General features: G+C 40.9%; 1 long non-coding RNA gene across 1 annotated transcript in view; it reads right to left on the bottom strand.

The window, feature by feature from the left end:
• LOC129641801 (uncharacterized) overlaps positions 1–16,445 on the bottom strand; it is a 44,106-nt gene extending 27,661 nt beyond the window's left edge. The window contains exon 1 of the long non-coding RNA XR_008709447.1: positions 16,302–16,445. This is a non-coding gene — a long non-coding RNA (uncharacterized LOC129641801). The remainder of the gene's footprint in view (positions 1–16,301) is intronic.
• Between the last annotated feature and the right edge of the window lie 556 nt (positions 16,446–17,001).

Here is a 17,001-nt window from a genome sequence, read left to right as displayed (position 1 = left end):
TGGGTTGCCATTTCCTCTTCCAGGGGCTCTTCTTGACCCAGGAGTTGAACCTGGTTCTGCTGCATTGCAGGCAGATCCTTTACCGACTGAGCTATGAGGGAAGCCCCATCTGTGGTGGGGGCAGGATTTACATGGAAACTCTCTTACCTTGTGCTCAGTTTTCCTTAGAACAGAAAACTTCATTAAAATATAAAGTCTACTTTACATTAAAATAAAAAGTCTACTAAATAAAAAGTCTACTTTACTGCAATCCTTCCTGCTCTAAAATTTTATTATTCTAAATATTTTTTAAAGAAGAAATTACCCTTTTTAATGACCTTCAAAATCATTTTTTAAATTGAGCCTCATTTTCTTTTTGAAAATAACTGATTTATTTAATTTTTAGCTGCACTAGTTCTTCATTGCTGCACACAGGCTTTCTTTAGTTGCGCCAGTGGAGGCAACTCTTCATTGCAGTGCACAGGCATCTCTTAGTAGGGGCTTCTCTTATTGGGGAGTATGGGCTCTAGGGCATGCAAGCTTCAGGAGTCTTGGTACATAGGAATAGTTGCTCCACAGCGTGTGGAATCTTCATGGACCAGGGATAGAACCTGTGTACCCTGCATTGGCAGGCGCATTCTTATCTATTGTAACTCCAGGGAAGTCCCCAAATCAGTTCTTTAAAAGAAATATTTATTTTTGACTGTGCTGGGTCTTCATTGCTGGGTAGGCTTTCTGTAGTTGCAATGAGTAGGGGCTACTCTTTGTTGTGCTGCGTGGACTCCTTGCTGTGGTGGCTTCTCTTGTTGTGCAGCACAGGCTCAAGGTGCTGGGCCTTCAGTAGTTGCAACGCACAGGCTCAGTAGTTGAGGTTCCTGGGCTCTAGAGCATAAGCTCAGTAGTTACAGCCCACCAGCTTAGCTGCTCTGAGACATGTGAGATCTTCCCAGACCAGGAATCAAACCTCTGTCCCCTGCATTGGCTGGCGGATTCTTCACCACTAGACCACCGGGGAAGTCCCCCAAATCAGTTTTAAAGACACTTTTCTTTTGAGGCTCCAAATCAAGATAAACATTCCCCCCACAAAATATCCACATGCATTATTTAAAAGTACAAAATTGTCTTTATAATTTTAAAGGACAATTTATGTCTTCTGTATTTATATAAATCACAGCACAAATATTTATACTAGACGAGCTTTTATTTTTTTAATATAAATTTATTTTAATTGGCGCTAATTACTTTACAATATTGTATTGGTTTTGCCATACATCGACATGAATCCACCACGGGTGTACTTGTGTTCCCCATTCTGAACCACCCCCCCACCCCCACCTCCCTTCCCATACCGTCCCTCTGGGTCATCCCAGTGCACCAGCCCCGAGCATCCTGTATCATGCATCAAACCTGGACTGGCAATCCGTTTCACATATGATAATATACATGTTTCAATGCCATTTTCCCAAATCATCCCACCCTCTCCCTCTCCTATAGAGTCCAAAAGACTGTTTTATACATCTGTGTCTCTTTTGCTATCTCACATACAGGGTTATTGTTACCATCATTCTAAATTCCATATATATGCATTAGCATACTGTATTGGTGTTTTTCTTTCTGGCTTACTTCACTCTGTATAATAGGCTCCAGTTTCATCCACCTCATTAGAACTGATCCAAATGTATTCTTTTTAATGGCTAAGTAATACTCCATCGTGTATATGTACCACAGCTTTCTTATCCATTCGTCTGCTGATAGACATCTAGGTTGCTTCCATGTCCTGGCTATTATAAACAGTGCTGCAATGAACATTGGGGTACATGTGTTTCATTCAATTCTGGTTTCCTTGGTGTGTATGCCCAGCAGTGGGATTGCTGGGTCGTATGGCAGTTCTATTTTCAGTTTTTTAAGGAATCTCCACACTGTTCTCCATAGTGGCGGTACTAGATTGCATTCCCCAAAACAGTGTAAGAGGGTTCCCTTTTCTCCACATCCTCTCCAGCATTTATTGCTTGTAGACTTTTGGATCACAGCCATTCTGGCTGGCATGAAATGGGACCTCATTGTGGTTTTGATTTGCATTTCTCTGATAATGAGTGATGTTGAGCATCTTTTCATATTTGTTAGCCATCTGTATGTCTTCTTTGGAGAAATGTCTGTTTAGTTCTTTGGCCCATTTTTTGATTGGGTAGTTTATTTTTCTGGAATTGAGCTGCAGGAGTTGCTCATATATTTTTGAGATTAATTCTTTGCCAGTTGTTTCATTTGCTATTATTTTCTCCCATTCTGAAGGCTGTCTTTTCACCTTGTTTATAGTTTCTTTTGTTGTGCAAAAGCCTTTAAGTTTAATTAGGTCCCATTTGTTTATTTTTGCTTTTATTTCGAATATTCTAACAGGTACATAGTTTTGGAAGTTTTGGCCACAGCAATCAGAGCATAAAAAGAAATAAAAAGGAATCTAAATAGAAAAGAAGAAGTAAAATTCTCACTGTTTGCTGATGACATGATCCTCTACATAAAAAACCCTAAAGAATCCACCAGAAAATTACTAGAGCTAATCAATGAATATAGTAAAGTTGCAGGATATAATATTAACACACAGAAATCCCTTTCATACCTATATGCTAACAATGAGAAAACAAAAAGAGAAATTAAGGAAACAATTCCATTCACCATTGCAATGAAAAGAATAAAATACTTAGGAATATATCTACCTAAAGAAACAAAAGGCCTATATATAGAAAACTATAAAACACTGGTGAAAGAAATTAAAGAGGACACTAATAGATGGAGAAATATACCATGTTCATGGATCAGGAGAATCAATATAGTGAAAATGAGTATACTACCCAAAGCAATCTATAGATTCAATGTAATCCCTATCAAGCTACCAACGGTATTTTTCACAAAGCTAGAACAAATAATTTCACAATTTGTATGGAAATACAAAAAACCTCGAATAGCCAAAGCAATCTTGAGAAAGAAGAATGGAACTGGAGGAATCAACCTGCCTGACTTCAGGCTCTACTACAAAGCCACAGTCATCAAGACAGTATGGTACTGGCACAAAGACAGAAATATAGATCAATGGAACAAAATAGAAAGCCCAGAGATAAATCCATGCACCTATGGACACCTTCTCTTTGACAAAGGAGGCAAGAATACACAATGGAGAAAAGACAATCTCTTTAACAAGTGGTGCTGGGAAAACTGGTCAACCACTTGTAAAAGAATGAAACTAGAACACTTTCTAACACCATACACAAAAATAAACTCAAAAGATCTAAACGTAAGACCAGAAACTATAAAACTCCTAGAGGACAACATAGGCAAAACACTCTCCGACATAAATCACAGCAAGATCCTCTGGATGAGCTTTTAAAATGGTTGTGTTTAGAATGCTGAACACCAGAGACCTGCTTGCAACACTATTTTTTATCATCTGGTCTCATCTATCAGCAGGTGGCCTAGGAGTCCTGAGGCTCAGAATGTCTATCCCTGGAGAGTAATGGAATCTTTCTTATTACATTCCCCTGCCTGTCCCTGTGCTGATGGCTAAAGCAGCTTGGGTGAATTGTGATTCATCGCTGGTCTTTGTAAATTCTGAGTACTTTCTTCTTTCTTTCCTGTTATAGAAATAGAGGGTAAGCTTGAAGAATGAAGAATCCTGGAGGTGTCTGTTAGCAGGGAAAGATAATTAAATGACTCATTTATAGAGCTCCTTCTGTAAGCTAGGTCTAGTGCCAAGATCTCAACATGCATCATCTCATTAATCCTACAGGAACCCCATATGCTGTATGTGCACCATTACAAACATTTTCTGAGGAAGCTGTGCCTCTTGCCTAAGATCTCTCCAGCCCAATATTCACTGCATTCCCTGAGCTAAATACACCAACCCCTGACCCTCAGCAGGGGACCTTACTTGGGTACCATTTGTTTATGGTCCCTGTGATGTAATTTATGTGGCATTGATTCTGGGTGTTTCTGAGATGATGTTTCTGGAAGAAATCAGAATTGAATTCATCAACTGAGTGAAGGGATATGCAGTCATCAATGTTTGTGGGCATCATCCAATTCTTTGAGGGCCTGATAGACCAAGACTGCATATTTTCTCCCTCTTTCTCTTTTTGCCCATGGACATAGCAGCTTCTGGCTCATGAGACTTGAAACTCTGGGACTTTCACCAGTAGTCACCTGATTCTGAGGCATTTGATCTCAGAAATGGATTGCATTATTAAATCCCCTGGTTATAAAAGTGGACTTACTTTTTTTCTAGCTTACAGGGAACAGACTGTGGGACTCTTCAGCATCTGTAACTATGTAAGCTCATTCTCACAAGAAATCACTTCTGGGGGGCATTCCCAAGATTGTGGAGGAATAGGATGGGGAGACCACTTTCTCCCCAACAGTTTGATCAAAAGACCATTTGAATGCTGAGCAACTTTCACAAAACAACTTCTGAATGCTGGCAGAGGACACCAGGCACCCAGAAAGGCAGTCCATTTGAAAGGAGGTAGGACAAAATATAAAAGACAAAAAGAGAGATAAAAGAGTTAGGGATGGAGACCCGTCCTGGGGAAGGAGTTGTGAAGGAGGAGAAGTTTCCAAACCGTATGAAATCCTCTCACACGCGGGTTTGTGGGGAGTTTTGGAATCTCAGAGGGCAACATAACTGGGAGGGGAAAAAAAAAAAAAAAAGCCCCACAGAATAGACGCCTAACCGCAACTGCCAGTGGAGAAGTAGCCCAGACGCTCGCATCCACCACCAGTGAGCGGGGGATGGACAGGGAGGCATGGACTGCATCTTTGGTCCTTAGGGTAAGGACCCAGCCTGAATGCCCTGAGGACAATCTGAGGGAGATAACCTGAGACAGCCACCCAAACTGTGGGATTGCCAGAGAGGAAAAAAGAGAGAGAGAGAGAGAGAGAGAGAACTTTCCCACAAAAGGCTCTAACTCGCAGCCTGGCCCGCTCACAGAACAAAGGATTGAGAGAATACCAAAGGAGAGCTGGCCGGCTGCGTACAGGCCCCTCCCCACTGCTGGAGGCAGAGAGGCAGGCGTGGGACAGCCAGAGCCAGAAGGCAAGGGGCTACCCCAATCTTAGCCCCAGAGACTGGCATCCTCCACCAAACTGTGAGCAGGCTCCCAGTTGCTAACCACACCTTCCTGAGATCCTGGATGGTTGACATCTGTCAGGAGGCTTGTAGCCTGAGATCAGCTCCCCAGGGGACATACAGGGCACACCTGGGGCAGTGAACACACCAAGCATCTGGTTGCCTGAGCTGCTTGGACCTGGGAAGGGCACAAAACGCATGCCCAACCAAGTCTGTGCCCTTGCTGAGTACCCGAGAACATGAACCTGAGCAGCTTAGACATGGGAAATGCGCAAAATGCAGGGCCCAATTGAGACAGCACCCTACAGAGCACCCTGGAGCCTGAGCTGTGTAGACCCGGATAGCACAAGCCACCTTGAGCTGGGGCAAACCCAGTGTGGTCCATGCACTGTGAGCACTCCCCACGCATGCCAGCAATATTTGTTTGCAGTGTTCCTCCCTCCTCATAACACAACTGAATAAGTGAGACTAAATAGGTGACCACCTTCACCCCCTTGCATCAGGGTGGAAATTAGACACTGAAGAGACTTACAGAGGAAGCCAAAATAAAAAAAGAAGAAGGAACCACTCTGGAAATGACAGGTGCAACAGATTAAAACCCTGTAGTTAACATTGACTATGCATTGGAGGGGGCCTGTAGACCTTGAGAACAAGTACAAGCTAGAACAAGGAACTATCTGAAACTGAACTGACCCCACACTGCCCACAACAGCTTCAGAGAAATTCCTAGATACATTTTTACTATTATCATTTTTTAATTTTTTTAAAATTTAAGTCCTTTATTACTCCTTTAATTTTCATTTTATAACCTAACATTACCTTGCAAAAAAAGACCCCATTTTTTAAAGAAAATTTCATGTCTATATTTTTTATGATTTTTGTGATTGATTTTGTTTTGTATTTTCAATATTGTTTTTTTGAGAGTCTAACTTATACCCTAGATTTTTAATCTTTGCTTTTTGGTATTTGCTATCAATTTTGTACCTTTAAGAATCTAATCATCAGTATCCATTATCACTTAGGGGTGTGATCACTGGCTTGATTGCTCTCTCCCCTCTGGACTCTCCCTTTTCTCCCCCAGGTCACCTTGCTCTCCTCCCTACCCTTTCCCTTCTCTACTTCACACTGAATCTTTCTGGGTGTTCCAGGCTGTGGAGAACACTTAGGGAATTGATTACTGGCTAGATTGGTCTCTCCCCTTTTGACTCCCCCTCTTCTCTTCCTGGTCACCTCTATCTCCCTCTCCCTCTTCTCTTCTCCATGTAACTCTGCAAACCTCTCTGGGTGTCCCTCACGTGGATAATTGTTTCACCATTAACCTAGATGTTTTATCATCTGTGCTGTATGGATGGAGAAGTCTTGAGGCTACTGTAGAATAAGACTGAAAGCCAGACTTGAGAATATCAGAGAACTCCTGACTCCAGGGAACATTAATAGACAAAAGCCTCCATACCTACACTGAAACCAAGCTCCATCCAAGAGCCAACAAGTTCCAGAGCAAGACATACCATGCTAATTCTCCACCAAAGCAGGAACACAGTCCTGAGCACTAAAAGACAGGCTGCCCAAAGCCATACCAAACCCATAGACACCCAAAAACTTACTACTGGACACTCCATTGCACTCCAGAGAGAAGAGATCCAGCTCCACCCACAGAGCACAGACACAAGCTCCCCTAACCAGGAAACCTTGACAAGCCACTAGTCCAATCCCACTCACAGGGAGCAACCTCCACAATAAAGAGGAATCACAAACTTCCAGTGTACAGAAAGGCCACCCCAAACACAGCAATCTAAACAAAATGAAAAGGCAGAGAATATTCAGCAGGTAAAGGAACATGAGAAATGCCCACCACACCAAACAGAAGAGGAGGAAATAGGGAGTCTACCTGAAAAATATTCAGAATAATAATAGTAAAGATTATCCAAAATCTTGAAAACAAAATGGAGCTACAGATAAACAGACTAGAAACAAGGATTGAGAAGATGCAAGAAATGTTTAACAAAGACCTAGAAGAAATAAAGAAGAGTCAATTAATTATGAATAATGCAATAACTGAGATCAAAACAACTCTGGAGGGAAATAACAGTAGAATAGCTAAGGCAGAAGAGAGGATAAGTGAGGTGGAAGATATAATGGTGGAAATAAATAAAGCAGAGAGGGAAAAAAAAGAATTAAAATAAATGAGGAAAACCTCAGAGACCTCTGGGACAATGTTAAACACCCCAACATTCGAATCATAGGAGTCTCAGAAGAAGAAGACAAAAAGAAAGGGTATGAGAAAATACTTGAAGAGCTAATAGTTGAAAACTCCCCTAAAATTTGGAAGGAAATAGCCACCCAAGTCCAAGAAATCCAGAGTCTCAGACAGGATAAGCCTAAGGCAAAATACCCCAAGACACATATTAATCAAACTAACAAAGATCAAACATAAAGAACACATATTAAAATCAGCAAAGGAAAAGCAATAAATAACACACAAGGCGATCCCCATAAGGATAACAGCTGATCGTTCAACAGAAACTCTTCAGGCCAGAAGGGAATGGCAGGACATATTTAAAGTGATTAAAGAGAAAAACCTACAACCCAGATTACTACACCCAGCAAGAATCTCATTCCAATATGAAGGAGAAATCAAAAGCTTTACAGACAAACAAAAACTGAGAGAATTCAGCACCACCAAACCAGCTCTTCAACAAATGCTAAAGGATCTTCTCCAGACAGAAAACACAGAAAAGGTTTATAAACTGGAACCCAAAACAATAAAGTAAATGGGAACAGATGATACTTATCAATAATTAACTTAAACGTAAATGGGTTGAATATCCCAACCAAAAGACAAAGACTGGCTGAATGGATAAAAAAACAAGACTCCTATATATGCTGTCTACAAGAGCCCCACCTCAAGCCAAGGAACACATACAGACTGAAAGTGAAGGGCTGGAAAAACTTGTTTCATGAAAATAGAGACCCCAAAAAAGCAGGAGCAGCAATAGTCATATCAGATAAAATAGACTTTGAAATAAAGGCCATGAAAAGAGATAAAGAAGGACACTACATAATGATCAAAGGATCAATTCAAGAAGAAGATATAACAATTATAAATATATATGCACCAACATAGAAGCACCTCAATACACAAGGCAAATTCTAATAAGTATGAAAGGGGAAATTAACAGTAACACAATAATAGTGGGAAACTTTAATACCTCACTCTCACCTATGGATAGATCAACCAAACAGAAAATTAGCAAGGAAACACAAACTTTAAATGATGCAATGGACCAGTTAGACCTAACTGATATCTATAGGACTTTTCACCCCAAAACAATGAATTTCACCTTTTTCTCAAGTGCACATGGAACATTCTTCAGGATAGATCACATCCTGGGCCATAAATCTAGCCTTGGTAAATTCAAAAAAGTTGAAATCATTTCAAGCATCTTTTATGATCACAATGCAGTAAGATTAGATGTCAACTACAGGTAAAAAAAAAAAACTATTTAAAAACACAAACATATGGAGGCTAAACAACACACTTCAGAATAACAAACAGATCATGGGAGAAATAAAAAGGAAATCAAAATATGCATAGAAACAAATGAAAATGAAACCATGACAACCCAAAACCTATGGGATTCAGTAAAAGCAGTGCTAATGGGAAGCTTCATAGCAATACAAGCTTACCTCAAGAAATAAGAGAAACATCAAATAAATAACCTAACTTTACACCTAAAGCAACTAGAAAATGAAGAAATGAAGAAGCCCAGGGTTATTAAAACCATAAAAGTTAGGGCAGAAATAAATGAAAAAGAAACAAAGGAGACCATAGCAAAAATCAACAAAACTGAAATCTGGTTCTTTGAGAAGATAAATGAAATAGACAAACAATTAGCCAGATTCATCAAGAAAAAAAGGGAGAGAAATCAAATAACAAAATTAGAAATGAAAATGGAGAAATCACAACACACCACACAGAAATACAAAGGATCATGAGAGACAACTATCAGCAACTATATACCAATAAAATGGACAACTTGGAAGAAATGGACAAATTTTTAGAAAAGAATAACCTTCCAAAACTGAACCAGGAAGAAATAGAAAATCTTAACAGACCCATCACAAGCATGGAACTAGAAACTGTAGTCAAAACTCTTCCAACAAACAAAAGCCCAGGACCAGATGGCTTCACAGCTGAATTCTACCAAAAATTTATAGAAGAGTTAAAATCCATCCTAATCAAACTCTTCCAGAAAATCACAGAGGAAGGCAAACTTCCAAACTCATTCTATAAGGCTACCATCACCCTAATACCAAAATCAGACAAAGATGCCACCAAAAAAAGAAAACTATAGGCCAATATAACTGATGGACATACATGCAAAAATCCTCAACAAATCCTAGCAAACAGAACCCAACAACATATTAAAAAGATCATGCATCATGACCGATGGGCTTTATCCCAGGGATGCAAGGATTCTTCAATATCTGCAAATCAACCAATGTGATACACCACAGTAACAAATTGAAAGACAAAAGCCATATGATTATCTCAATAGATGCAAAGAAAGCGTTTGACAACATTCAACACCCATTTATGATAAAAACTCTTCAGAAAGCAGGAATAGAAGGAACATACCTCAACATAATAAAAGCCATATATGATAAACCCACAGCAAACATTATCCTCAGTGGAAAAAAATTGAAAGCATTTCCCTAAAGTCAGGAATAAGACAAGGGTGCCCACTCTCACCACTACTATTCAACATAGTTTTAGAGTGTTGGCCACAGCAATCAGAGAAGTGAAAGAAATAAGAAGAATCCAGATTGGAAAAGAAGAAGTAAAACTCTCACTGTTTGCAGATGACAAGATCCTCTACATAGAAAACCCTAAAGACACCACCAGAAAATTACTAGAGCTAATCAATGAATATAGTAAAGTTGCAGGATATAGAATTAATACACAGAAATCCCTTGCATTCCTATACACTAACAATGAGAAAACAGAGAGAAATTAAGGAAACAATCCCATTCACCATTGTGATGAAAAGAATTAAGTACTTAGGAATGCTGCTGCTGCTGCTGCTAAGTCACTTCAGTCGTGTCCAACTCTGTGTGACCCCATAGACGGCAGCCCACCAGGCTCCCCCGTCCCTGGGATTCTCCAGGCAAGAACACTGGAGTGGGTTGCCATTTCCTTCTCCAATGCATGAAAGTGAAAAGTGAAAGTGAAGTCGCTCAGTCGTGTCCGACCCTCAGCGACCCCATGGACTACAGCCTTCCAGGCTCCTCCATCCATGGGATTTTCCAGGCAAGAGTACTGGAGTGGGGTGCCATTGCCTTCTCTGAAGTACTTAGGAATAAATCTACCTAAATAAACAAAAGACCTATATGTAGGAAACTATAAAACACGGATGAAATAAGTCAAAGATGACACAAATAGATGGAGAAATATACCATGTTCATGGATCAAAAGAGTCAATATAGTGAAAATGAGTACACTACCCAAAGCAATCTATAGATTCAATGCAATCCCTATCAAATCAATGGTATTTTTCACAGAACTAGAACAAATAATTTCACAATTTGTATGGAAATACAAAAAAACCTCAAATAGCCAAAGCATCTTGAGAAAGAAGAATGGAATTGCAGGAATCAACCTGCCTGACTTCAGAGTATACTACAAAGTTACAGTCATCAAGACAGTATGGTAATAGCACAAAGACAGAAGTATAGATCAATAGAACAAAATAGAAAGCCCAGAGATAAATCCATGCACCTATGGACACCTTCTCTTTGACAAAGGAGGCAAAAATATGCAATGAAGAGAAGATAATCTCTTTAACAAGTGGTGCTGGGAAAACTGGTCAACCGCCTGTAAAAGAATGAAACTAGAACACTTTCTAACAGCATACACAAAAAATAAACTAAAAATGGATTAAAGATCTAAATGTAGGACCAGAAACTATAAAACTAGAGGAAAACACAGGCAAAATAATCTCTGATTTAAATCACAGCAAGATCCTCTATGAGTATGGGAAATAAAAGCAAAAGTAAACAAATGGGACCTAATTAAACTTTTTAAACCTAAGTTTAACCTAATTAAACCTAAATTAAACCTAATTAAAAGCTTTAGCACAATGAAGAAAACTATAAGCAAGGTGAAAAGACAGCCTTCAGAATGGGAGAAAATTAAAGCAAATGAAGCAACCGACAAAGAATTAATCTCAAACAAGCAGCTCATTTACCTCAATACCACACCCCCCAAAAAATGATCCAATCAAAAATGGGCTAAAGAACTAAACATACATTTCTCCAAAGAAGACATACAGATGGCTATCAAACACATGAAAAGGTGCTCAACATCACTTATTATCAAAGAAATGCAAATCAAAACCACAATGAGGTACCATCTCACACTGGTCAGAATGGCTGCTATCATAAAGTCTATAAACAATAAATACTGGAGAGGGTGTGGAGAAAAGGGAACCCTCTTACACTGTTGGTGGGAATGCAAACTAGTACTATGGAGAACAGTGTGGAGATTCCTTAAAAAAGTGAAAATGGAACTGCCATATGACCCAGCAATCCCACACTGAGGAAACTAGAACTGAAAGAGACATGTGTACCCCAATGTTCATCGCAGTGCTGTTTACAATAGCCAGGACATGGAAGCAACCTAGATGTCCATTGGCAGACGAATGGATGAGAAAGTTGTGGTACATATACCCAATGGAATATTACTCATCTATTAAAAAGAACACATTTGAATCAGTTCTAATGAGCTGGTTGAAACTGGACCCTATTATACAGAGGGAAGTAAGTCAGAAAGAAAAACACCAATACAGTATATTAGCATATATATATGAAATTTAAAAAGATGGTAATGACGACCCTATATGCGAGAGCAAAGAGACACAGATATAAAGAATAGACTTTTGGACTCTGTGGGAGAAGGCAAGGATGGGATTATTTGAGAGAATAGCATTGAAACATGTATATTACTGTATGTGAAATAGATCACCAGTCCAAGTTCGATGTATGAAACAGGGCACTCAAAACTGGTGCACTGGGACAACCCAGAGGGATGGGAAAGGGAGGGAGGTGGGAGGGGGGTTTGGGATGGGGTCACATGTACACCTGTGGCTGATTCATGTCAGTGTATGGCAAAAGCCACCACAATATTGTAAAGTAATTAGCTTCCAATTAAAATAAATTAATTAAAAAAGAAATCACTTGTAAGATATGTCTATAGAGTGATGGTTCCTGAACTGACCATGTCCACTTTCATGCACATTTTTTTTTAAGAATGAATTCAGCACCACACCATCTGTAGATGGTGGAATCATGGGATATGGACAAGTCTGAGTTTTAAGTGGTATATAAGAGGTGTTTTGTTATACATCCTGATATATTGGTGATAAATCATGCTATACTAGTCTTTCCCAATAAGCAGAAAGAGCAAGTTTTACACAAAAATGTCCATTTCTCAATGACATTCAGTTCAGTTCAGTTCAGTTCAGTTGCTCAGTCGTGTCCGACTCTTTGCAACCCCATGAATTGCAGTACGCCAGGCCTCCCTGTCCATCACCAACTCCCAGAGTTCACTCAGACTCACATCCATTGAGTCAGTGATACCATCCAGCCACCTCATCCTCTGTCGTCCCCTTCTCCTCCTGCCCGCAATCCCTCCCAGCATCAGAGTCTTTTCCAATGAGTCAACACTTCGCATGAGGTGGCCAAAGTACTGGAGTTTCAGCTTTAGCATCATTCCTTCCCAAGAAATCCCAGGGCTGATCTCCTTCAGAATGGACTGGTTGGATCTCCTTGCAGTCCAAGGGACTCTCAAGAGTCTTCTCCAACACCACAGTTCAAAAGCATCAATTCTTCAGCGCTCAGCCTTCTTCACAGTCCAACTCTCACATCCATACATGATCACAGGAAAAACCATAGCCTTGACTAGACGGACCTTTGTTGGCAAAGTAATGACATTATCTACCCCAAAAAGGATACGATATTTTTAATGTGGCTTAGAAATACTAAATGTCAGATGTTTGTATGATATGAGTATTTTCCAAAATGAATTTGGATGATTTTACTGGGAACAACTTGTTTTATACCAGAAGGATGGCTACACACTCATGAAAGACATGAATTGGTGAGGACTGATAATGTGTACATCTGCAGTGTAGATGATGACTTCCAGATCTGGGGGCCTTGGTTTGTGTAGTGAAGCCCTTTCCTAGCAACAAAAGGCCAGGAACTGAGACCAAGGGACCCACCAGGAGAACCGTGAGGACCGCTCATAACCATGGTCACGACGTGGCAGCAGTCCGGGCCCTGCCAAGTGCTCTTCATTCCAGTGGTTCATTGGACACCAAATGTGTTCCCCTTGTGTGTACTGACCCACGAGCAGACACAGAAATAAACAAGGGTGCTGAGATGCCCCAGAGAGAACAAAAAGCCAGTGGGAATGGTTGTGCTTCAGATCAGACAACTCAGTGCCTTTTAAAAAAATCAGTAGCTAGAGATTCCTGAACTATAAACTGACACAACAAGATAACATATCACGGATGGCAGCAGTCAGTTTATGCAGAGGATCTCTTTACTTCTGACCATTTCTTTACAACCATCCATGCAGGGAGTCTGAGAAGGCAATGACACCCCACTCCAGTACTCTTGCCCGGAAAATCCCAAGGATGGAGGAGCCTGGTAGGCTGCCATCTATGGGGTTGCACAGACTTGGACACGACTGAAGTGACTTAGCAGAAGCAGAAGCAGATGCAGGGAATATTGCAACATATCTCAAGGCCAAATTTCCATCCAGAAACTTAGATTCATATTTCAACTCTAAATACATGTCCCCAGAATTACCAACAACTCCCTTAGTCAACATTTTCCAAAGAAATTCTGCACCCCTCTGGATCACCTTTCTTTCTCACATTCACATTGAGCTGATATCTGGACCCATGGGTTTCTGTTCCCTTCACCATGCACCTATGTCCTAGATGTCACTTTTCAACTGCTCAGAAAAATGTTTTTCATAGATGCACCCAAGTAGGCTGGCAAATAGAAATGGTATAGAATGGGCTCCTCATGATAGAGTATCTTATCACCACAGCAAGGATATGGGCTGGAGCTAAGCCAAATGGCCCTAGGACCTCCAAAGCCTCTCGTAATGTCAATTAGCTCAGCCCGAAACTGGGTGAATCTCCCTAAGTGAAGGGCTCCACTAGAGCTGGAACACTCCCGAGGGGCAGGATAAAACTCTTCCTTTAAACAGGTCAACCCAGCCATGTGACTCAGCACCTTCTCCAGGATGGCCATGGAGAGGAGGTTCCCACATAGGCTGAAGGCCCTGAGCTTGGAGCAGAGGCTCATGGCAGGCAGGATGGCCTCCAATTGGGAGTCCATGACCCCACACTGCTCTAAGTGCAGTTTCTGGAGGGTGGCTGCAACTTTCTTCAGTAGAACTTGGAGGATCCCAGGACTAAATTCGGTCAGGGCAATGACACTCAGATTCAGGCATTGTAGCTGCATGATGTTCAGACACTGAAACAGAAAGATCAAGTCTGATTCTGTCAGCTGGCAGTGAGTTACTTCGAGGTTGTGCAATGGGATCTTCAAGCACCTGGGACTTGTGGAGAAACAACAGATTGGGTTTGGTCATTTAGGAGCCACATGGAATGAAACCAGAGTCTCAGAATTGAGGCAGCATTCTGATTTACCACCTGTGCTTTTCCATCACAAGCCTGACATCACCTGTTCCTTTGCCCTCTTTCCTCCTCTCTTTCCTCCAGCTCCATTTCCCCTTCCATCCTTGCTGGTTCTTTATTTCTTACATCTTTAAGCATCACAGGGAGGAGGCTGGGACTTACTCTTTCAGTCTCCCTTGCATCTTGGGCACTCCTACACTTCCAAAGGCATTTCCTAAAGTGAGCTCACCAATGACCAAGACCATTCTTCATTGTCATCATCAGAAGCCTCTTGTCCATCCCATGGCCATCCATCCTTGCTGACCTCAGAAGTATCTTCTGAGATGTCTAGGATGCTAACCTGCTACCTAGATATGACCCACCTGGGCGGCGGGGGGCGGGGGGAGGGGCGGGCAGCATCTTTCTGGGAAAGCAGGACATCAAGCCCATTCAGCACTGCTTGTAAGGTTCCCTGGTGAGGTATCTTCATCAGGTCACCCAGAGGCAGGCAAACAGAGGGCCAAGTATGCACCATGGCCTTCAGGGTCTCCCTTTGTCATCCACAAAAAGCCTTCTTGAACAGTGGTGGAAACTGCTCAGTGGGTAGATTGTCCAAAGCAGAAGTGACCAAGGCCTCATCCCTCAGCAGTCTGGTTCCCATCAGGTTCATGTCTCTGTGTGGGTTCCAGACACTCATCTTGACTTTGCTCCAAAAGGTACCCTATGGAATCTTCCACGGAACAAAGCATCTTTATCAGGCCAAGCATAAGCACACCTTCCTCTGTCCCCCTACCATTCAGAGTGACCAACTAATGCCCAAAGCATAACTGCCCTGGAACTGGTGGAAGAGCCTCACGGTTGCCCAGCTCCACTCTAGTCTCAAATGGGTACTGAGTCATAATTCTTTCCCTACTGGCTCCAGAACCAGCATCTCTCAAGTACCAAGGAGGAGGAAAGGCAACCACTAGCCCATTTGTTTCCCTTCATTACTTTCTTGATTTCTTAGTGAGAACTGGGTACCATAATCCTGAAAGTTACCCCAGTTTTGAATGAGAAACATCTTCAGACCATCACTTAGTGCTCTAAAACCATGGGTATAGGAGGGTTATGTAGACCCACACAGGTTCCCCACTCAGTTATCATTGTAACCCTGGATGGTACAGATTAAGGGGACAGTCCTACAATGAATATCACATGAGCATGCTAAATACTTTATACATAAAGAAATAAAGTTCTTGTATACCTGTGGCGGATTCATTTTGATATTTGGCAAAACTAATACAGTTATGTAAACTTTAAAAATAAAATAAAATTTAAAAAAAAAGAAAAAAAAAGAAATAAAGTTCTAAACAGTTCTATGTTTTTCATTTTGGTTCAGATGTTTTAAAATGAGATAAACTAAAGCACAAAACAAAAATTTGAGATTAAAACAAAATTACACTTAGGTGGGAAACAAAAACCTTAAATTTGTTCATCTGAAAAGATAGAATAAAATCTCTCTCTTCCATCCCCACCTGATTGCCACCATTCAAGACCTGTGACTGTAAGTAACATGAGGGTGTCTGTAGCTGAAATCTGTTACTTATCAGCCTTGAGTGGTTGACCAGGAGCTCAGACTTCTGACTTGGAGTACACAGCTGGTGACTTCAGCGTTAGAAGATTCTACATTCCTCCTTTGGTCCTGAGGCTTTTATATACCTTACTAACCACATCTTTCCTCTTTCCAAACATCCAATCGGAAGGCCATACTTGACTGGATTCCAAAATATGCCTCAGGCTGCTGTTGATTGGATCAGTGTCAATCTCCAAATGGAATTTTGAGACAGATATTCATTGGAGAAAGAAAAGAATAAAAGAGAATCAAGTACTTATTCATTCATTGTCTCCACAACTTGGGTTTTCTTTTACTAATATCTACTTCTGCTTCATTGACTAAGTGAAAGTCTTTGTGGATCACAACAAACTGTAGAAAATTATTAAAGAGGTTTGAATGCCAGACCACCTTATCTGCCTCTTGAGAGGCCTGAATGCAGGTCAAGAAACAATAGTTATAACCAGACACGGAACAATGAACTGGTTCAAAATTGGGAAAGGAGTACAAAAAGGCTGTGTATTGTCATCCAGCTTATTTAACTTATATGCAGAGAATCAAGCAAAATGCTGGGCTGGATGAATCACAGGTTGGAATCAAGATTGCTGGAAGAACTATCAACA

Source organism: Bubalus kerabau, chromosome 1 (genome assembly GCF_029407905.1).
Source record: "Bubalus kerabau isolate K-KA32 ecotype Philippines breed swamp buffalo chromosome 1, PCC_UOA_SB_1v2, whole genome shotgun sequence".
In the NCBI taxonomy this organism is placed as follows: domain Eukaryota; kingdom Metazoa; phylum Chordata; class Mammalia; order Artiodactyla; family Bovidae; genus Bubalus; species Bubalus kerabau.
The sequence above is the reverse complement of the archived record's forward strand: the minus strand, read 5'-3'. Positions and strand labels throughout refer to the sequence as shown.